The sequence below is a fragment of the Octopus bimaculoides genome, chromosome 19 (genome assembly GCF_046866305.1).
Source record: "Octopus bimaculoides isolate indiv1 chromosome 19, ASM4686630v1, whole genome shotgun sequence".
NCBI lineage: Eukaryota > Metazoa > Mollusca > Cephalopoda > Octopoda > Octopodidae > Octopus > Octopus bimaculoides.
The window spans coordinates 32,310,358-32,318,808 of NC_142946.1; the positions used below are offsets into that span (position 1 = coordinate 32,310,358).

An 8,451-nucleotide genomic window follows, 5' to 3' on the forward strand; every position below is an offset into this window, starting at 1 on the left:
TTACAATTCTTATTATTATTTCCAGCACTGTGGTTACTTCTATAGGCGCATTGTGGGGTTAATCAAAGAGGCAAAAACCTTGCAACAAGACTAGCTAACGTTCAGCTTTCTCCTATTAAAAATTCTATAGAACTTATGGTTTGCTTGAAAGTGCTTAGAAACTAGTTTTAAGAATTCCCTACCTATATTGGTTTTTACAGCAATGTTAAATGTCAAATTAAACCACAAAACTTTCCTAGTTCTAGTTTTAAGTGTTTTATTATTGTTAGTTGTTCTTTGACTATATTGGATCTTCTCCGAGAATCCTGTTTCTTAATGCAGTATTATAATACAGCGTGGCATTTTGAAACAGTCTCTTCTGAAGATATGGATAATATGCACTTTCCTATATTACTAACTAGATTCTTAAGTATTATGGGTGGATGAATTGATTCTTTGTTAATACAATAGAGCTTTTCATTAGGCTTACAGTAGGGTTTAAATTTATCTAATTGCAAATCTAAGTTAATATCTAAAATAATCTACATTATTTGGATTAGTTTCTATCAGTATTCATTAGCCTTTCGCATTTGAATTTGACTTTTTCACCTAAAGCCCAGCACCATTTAGTATAACATTCATTTTACATTTTCACCTTTCAAGAAAACCTTCGACTGGGTACAAACTATATAGTTCTATTTTTATTTTCATTATCCTATTGTAACTATTACTTTTAAATGCACCTTTTTAAACCATATGATTGCTTTTTACATTGCAATTTAGCCCATACAATACCCCTCAACATTGATTTTTTGATGCACATCTATAAAACTGCATCTGCAATCGCCCAAAATGTATTTTAAAGATATGTTCTCCGCCACCACCACCACCACCACCACTACTTATTCTGATTCCTTTACTTCTGTTTTCTTTTCCTCTTTCTTTAACTAGCAACAACAAAGTTGTATATTAGAAACATATTAGCACATACGCACAGGGACGTATTGTGTATATATATATATACGTATGTGTAGATATCTATGTATACATTAGTAAATATATTAATATTAATATTTACCGGTATATATTTGTATATATGTATGTATGTATGTATGTATGTATGTATGTATGTATCAGCTCTTGTGCGTGTTAGCTTACATATGTATATGTATTTTTAGTGTGTGCATGTATAAATGGATGCGTGTATGTGTTTCTATATGAATAACATGTGTCTATATATTTTTAGATTTTTAGATTTTCTGTAAGTGAATATTTTATTATAAACAGACTCACATTTTAATTAAACTTATTTTAACATTAATCTACTCTGGGCATATATGTTTTTCCTTCTAAACTAAAATTTATTTTTGATTCAAGATTTTCTTCAATTTTAAACAATACAATATTTAATTTTATATAACAGTTTCTTTAAAGAACTGTTATTTGAAACAACCAGTGAAATGAAAACAAATTCAAATGTGTATCTGCCAATGTAAATTGCACAATATATTTATACATATAACCTTAATTCTTGTCCCAGCCTTAATCACAGTCCAATGAACAGAAACGTAAAACTCTGTGTAGCAGTTTTTGTTATAGTTTTGTGATGTTTTTGCAGTTTTAATAATAAATCATACATATATACATGTGTGTGTGTGTGTGTGTGTGTGTTCTTTTATTCTTTCTTTTACATTTTTAGTTGATTCAGTCAAATAAAGAAAAGGACTTCGAAGCCCTAAGATAGAAGGTTGGATGTTTTTAATATATTGGACTACCAGACTTCTTCTCAAGGCCATGTTTTTTTTTTTTTATTCCCTCTTCCTTTTGTTTGTTCTGTACGCTTTTGTATTAACTCTGATGAAGCTCCGTGTTCTACTTCGAATGTCCTATGAAGATGAAGAATATTATTTTCGAAATTGGCATTGGAAGCAGAAATGGCCGTAATAATTGTTATGTCACATAAATATTGTCATATTTTGTATTAAATAATGACCTTAAGATGTGGTCCAATTGTTTTGTTTGTTAATCTGAGTTTTTCTCCATTTTCTGATTATTATATTTGATCCCTGATAAACTTTTGTTTATTCTGTTGTTACCTGTACTCTAAGAGCATAGTGTGCCTGCATACCCATGCTCAGAGATAACATGGGTAATTGATACCAATAGTATATACGGATATTTTATCCCTTACTCAGTTATTATAACTGCTAATTCTGCTTACCTTTATATATATATATATATATATATATATATATATATATATATATATATATATATATATATATATATATATATAAATATATAGTCAAACAAGGTTGGGGTAAAAATCATGTAGTATGTTATGCAAAGCTCATCCACAGTTATTGGTTACCTAATGTCATCATGCATGGGAAATGCTCTTGCTACAGGATATACATCAAAAATTCAATAGTACCTGTAGAGTTTATATAAAGGAGTAAATGACAGTAAATGGATTGAACAACATTATTTAAAATTCCATCAATGTACTACAAGTCTAAAAATGTGTTGAAAGAATTGTAGTGATTTTAAATAATGTCATTCAACTTATCTATCTATCTATCTATCTATCTATCTATCTATCTATCTATCTCTCTCTCTCTCTCTCTCTCTCTCTCTCTCTCTATATATATATATATATATATATATATATATATATATATATATATATATATAGGGAGAATTCACAAAAAAACAACAGATGAAGACAGGTGGTGTAGAAAACAAATAGATGTATTAGTATAATGCTTGGGAATTGAAAAAGTCTTTAACGTTTCGAGCCTATACTCTTCCACAGAAAGGAACACAGAAAGAAACAAGGAGAGAAACAAGGAGAGAAAAAAAATGTGCGTAGTGGTTAGTGATCTATCCTATATATATATATAGCAAGCAGAAAATGGAGGGAATCCAGAGGTAGTATTCATCAGCTGTTAGATATTATATCATGTCTCGCAATTTATTTAAAACAGTTCTGATAATATATATACATGTGTAAAGTACTAGTAATTTCTAGAATAGAAAAAGAAGAGCAGTTTCTTACAGCTGTTTCTGCCAAGAGATCACAGTACCCCACATGTTATTTCCATCTTTTCAGTGTACTGTAGTGATCTGTAGATAAAATTAGGGTACTTGGGCGTGCCTCTAGGTTTCATCACAGAGTTTATAAGATAGTCGAAGTTCAGCGGGCTAATTTATGCATATATGCATGTACACACTTATAACAGAATCAGTTATTAGGAGGTGCAGTACAATATTCTTATTAGAGAATGCATAAAAAGAGAAAGAGAAATAATAGTATAAATGAAGTAAATAATGGAATTTGAGAGGGATACGGTTTTTTTAGAAATAAAAAGGCACATAAAAGGAGAGATACATATATATACATACACATACATATACATACATAACCAACACTTGTGTATTAATAACTGGGTATTCTACCAGCAGTGTATTGGATAGACACTGTCCCTTTGCTGGTTGGATTCACAACCTCTAACTTTCTTTGAATTATATATATATTATATGTGTATGTGTGTGTGTGTACACACATATATATATATCAAAAGGGTGTGTTATAATACTATTCCACAGCCATACCAACAATCCAACATACCTCCATCATCAGCTGCCCCATGGATGTGTAGCCGTAGCTTGACATGTTTTTTTCTGTGGGTATGTATAAATATTTCATTTATTTCACTCAGTATGTTTAGCTGATGAAGAAAAAGTTATTAATTTAACTAAACCAGAAATTGATCAATCCTAAACTATCAGAATTATTTATGAATTTCGGTATGTCTGCTTCCATGCTTTCTACACATGTAAATTATAAAGTGATATTTTGAAGTGATTAGACGGACTTAGCATCTATCTTCAGCATATAAGCATAGAAATCTCTGTGCCCTTAATTATAATTGTATTTTATACTATTATATATATATATATATATATGATTAGTTTAAAGTAACACAACTACAACTGTCTGATGAATGCTTACATGAAACTCTGAGTTTGTGAAAGATTTTTTGCTTCAATAATAGAATTTCACTCTAACTTCAGTATTTCAATATTATTTTTACCACCTTATTATGCACCTATGTGCTTACTGTGTATGTGTGTGTGTGTATATATATATATATATATCATCATTATCATTTAACGTCCGTTTTCTATATGGTTATCAGGTGGCTGTCTGGCTTCCTGAAGTCAGTGTTGCAGATCAATAGGTTGCTTGCATCACAGAACTCCAGTAGTCTTGTACTCTCTTTGTTTCGGGAACCAATTCCATGGCACCCATGAATACCATGGAAGATACCAGATTGCCATCCAACATGCCCATTAAAATCTCCAGTCACAAAGATGAGGTCATTGCCACTTGTCTTTGAAGTGGCCTGTAGAAGGGTATCATAAAAGTGGTCCTTCTGATCATTTGGTAAGCCCGCTTGTGGGGTGTAGGCAGAGATAATTGTAGCTATACTATTCTGAAGGACTAGCCTGAGCTTAAGCACTCTATCGCATACCCTGACAACCTCTATGACCTTATCCATTTCTCTGCAAGGAGTATGCCTGCACCCCCTACTACATCACTGTTACCTTCCTAGATGATTCTATACCTATGTGCCTTGCCTGTGAGGACCCTGGCTTAAGCTCCTCTCTACCTTGTCTCTTGTATGCAGCATACATCGACACCTCTCCATTCAAGCATCTCTACAATCTCACTAGACCTACCTTTCAATGTGCCTACATTGACAGTGCCAACTCTAAAAACTGGGAAAGGAATGTGGGAGGAGGCATGGGAAGGGGAAATGTTATTCAGTGCCTGAAAAGAAGGTTTTCATTTTCATTTGATAGACATGCTACACCTGTTCTCACTTTTGACCTGTCATCATTCAAACATTCAAAGGTGTTACAATTGTTGCCCCTACCGGGGGGGGGGTAGGAGTAGGTGTTAGTGGTGTTGTAAGTATAAGCATTATGAACCCGTCATAAATTTAAGCATTACTGGTGCTGCAAATATAAGTAAATAGATAAATAAAAATAGATAAAAGTAAATATGAATATCAATATGCCAATGTTAGATTAAGTAGGTGGGCAGCTAGACTAGTTGCATTTGTCCCGGGAGAGAGAGAGAGAGAGAGAGAGAGAGAGAGAGAGAGAGAGAGAGAGAAGGAAGGTGAAATTGTAGGTATGATAGAGGATACCACCAGTGAGAGAGGGAGTTTCCAGTGAGAGAAGTGAGATATCAGGTATTAGTGGTGGGCACACCACAAACAAGCAAGGGTTAATTTAAGAGATAGTAGAAAATTATGTAATCAACTTGAGAACACAGGAGGGGAGGAGAGCTAAGGGTGTTAGAGAGATTTCATTTGGAAATTACTTGAAGAATTAAGGAGAAAACTAAAGCTGAGAGAGAGAGAGAGATTAGGAAGTTATATATTGAAGAGTCAAGAGTGAGAGAGAGCCTATTCTGTTTAACCTCATAACCTCACTGAATAGACTTCTTATGTTATTTAATCAAATTCAAGTATAAGGTCATAAATCACAATGTTTTACTATACTGTCCATAGTAAGCCATTGTGGTTATGTTATTCACGCAAGGGTGATATAATAAACCAATGCCAAGACATTATTTTGCTGACAGTACATTTTTATGTTGACATAAATTATATTGAATCTAGTCTAAGATATTTTGTTATTGATAGGTATTGACATTGTTATTGGTTAAATAATATATATTGACTTGATTATTGACTGATTGCTATCATATTGATATCTATTGAGATGATGGTTATTGGCTGAATTGGGTATGAGACATCTTGGCATAGCTGTTTTGGTGCTGCCTATTTAGCATCACAGATTTGCTACTAACTTATTTGACATCAGACATTCGAATATTTTTCTCATTCTCTGCCTCCCTCCCTTCCGCCTCTCTTTCTCTCCCTTTCTCTCTTTTTGAATATTTCTGTGTATGTATGCAAGAGTGTGTGTGTGTGAGTGTGTATTTATCTCCCATGCCAAAAAATACTGTTGCCAAAACAAGTTCAATTTTCAAGCAGCTGTCACCAGTTTTGACCAGTCCAAACCGCAATGCCCAATCATTTCATTCTGGATTGAATATGTTGATATGTGTATTGAAATGAAGGTGGTGAGCTAGCAGAATCATTAGCACATTGGGCGAAAAGCTTAGCAGCATTTCATCTTTACTTTCTCGGTTCAAATACTGCCGAGGGTGACTTTGCCTTCCATCCTTTCGGGGTTGATGAAATAACTATCAGTTGAGCACTGGGGGTGATGTAATTGACATACCTCCTCCCCCAAAATTGCTGGCCTTGTGCCAAAATTTAAAACCAATATGTATACTGAAATGACTATTGAGTGAATAGTATATAATGATATATAATTATATGACTGTTGGCTGAATGATATATCTTGATATAGTTATTGACTGATTGATATGATATATGTATTGGCATGACTACTGACTAAATTATTCCTTAAACGATGTACCAATTCCCTTTGATATTCTTTAAGTTTAACCACACTCATATGTTCTGACAATGACTTCCACACTCTTTCAATTACGCAATAATAACAATAAGGATCATGTGGGTTAAGAAATATTTAATGAGGTCAATCACAGGTTGATGTAGTTGATAACAACAAAATACCATTCATTCCATATTTGATGCAGAACTATATTTCACTCTGCTTTTTTAAATGGACAATTTTTCCTCAGGTGTATACCTCCACATGCAAAACATGGGTTTATTTCCTGATTTTTGTCGGGTTTTTTAGAAAATATTTTATCTCTATTCTGACTATTTTGCACTTGTTTTACTTGGAACCAATCTTTATGGAACCAATCTCTATGTCATGTCTTAATTTGTTGTAGGATTACATCCTGGTTTTGTTCCAGCTTTGCAAGAATTGTAGTTCTAACTTCTGTGTCCTTTTTGGCAGTAAGTCCCTGTGTAAAAATCAGGCACTTGGACATATCTGGCATTAATTAATTCAGCTTAGACTTCTTACATTCCCTATTTACTCTACTAGCATATGTGATGTAGTTCTTGTCATTTTTTTCTCTGTGTTCAGACACTTCCAACATGTGTTGAACAATGAGCTTTTTTCATTGAAAATTTTACACAATATATCTATTGTGTCATTAAAGTTTATGATAGAAGATTTACTTGGGAGTACATAATTACTGTATTGTTCATGTTCTGTTGCTACCATTCTTCTAAAGCATGTTTTCATCTCATCATCTCAATCTTCACATTCTTTCTCGTAAATTTGCTCTTAACTTTTGTAGTATGCTTCTAAGGTAACTCCTTCGTCAGGTTGAAATTGGAGTTTGCAACATAGTCTTGTGAGGATACTTTTTCTGAATATCTTGTTGACTTCATTAATTGCAACATTTGTTACTGTAATAGTAATTGTTGTTGTTGTTTTTCTTTCAGTTGTTATTGGTGGTGTTCGTGCAGTTGAGATTGCTGCTGTTGTTGCTCTTTCAGTTGCTGTTGATGCTGTTTTTGCAACTTGAGCAAACTGGACAACAATTTTTCTATATTTTTGTGATTTTTTTCATAAAATTTGCACAAAAAAAATTTTGTGACTTTGTTAACTCCTCGTGAGTTGTTAATTCCTTGTGAGTTATTTAAATCCTCATCACCACTGTTATAATTCTTTAAAATGTTGGATCGTTATAATGCCCACTTTGGTATACAGTATACTTAATAAAACCAGTAAAGACATGTCTATCTCTGACTGCCTACTATGTACTCTGGTAATTCATGTACTTCTCTTTACTTATAATGACTAAGTTATTCCATTCGTCACATGGGAGGAGTGTACCATTATTACTAATTCCCTATAATACACACAGTGAGACTCAACTCAGAAACATGTGATCAAGAAATGCACTTCCTTACCTCAGCCATTCTAGTGCGTATATATAAAAGGAATTTTATAGCTTCATTGAAAACAGGATAGGAAATCAAGAAATCTGAATGTTAATATTCTTTAATTCTTTAATAGCTTAAACATATTCTTTTATTCTTTTATTTGTTTCAGTCATTTGACTGCAGCCATGCTGGAGCACCGCCTTAAAGGATTTTTTGGTTGGAGAAATCAACCTCAGGACTTTGTAAGCCTAGTACTTATTATATTGGCCTCTCTTACCAAACTGCGAAATTACAGGGACATAAACACACCAACATCGGTTTTCACACAATGGTGGTGGTGGTGGGGGGGGGGGGGGGCAAACACAGATACAAAGACATACACACATAAATATATACAGACATATATATATATATATATATATATATATATATATATATACACACACACACATATATATATATATATATATATATATGATGGGCTTCTTTCAGTTTCCATCTACCAAATCTACTCACAAGGCTTTGGTCAGCCTGAGGCCTCTTGGCCAAGGTG

The 8,451-nt window shown here is 33.1% G+C and overlaps 1 long non-coding RNA gene across 1 annotated transcript in view; it reads left to right on the plus strand.

The window, feature by feature from the left end:
• LOC149131834 (uncharacterized) overlaps positions 1–8,210 on the plus strand; it is a 90,386-nt gene extending 82,176 nt beyond the window's left edge. Inside the window, exons 2-3 of the long non-coding RNA XR_016245223.1 lie at positions 3,589–3,669; positions 8,068–8,210. This is a non-coding gene — a long non-coding RNA (uncharacterized LOC149131834). The remainder of the gene's footprint in view (positions 1–3,588; positions 3,670–8,067) is intronic.
• Positions 8,211–8,451: the final 241 nt, after the last annotated feature.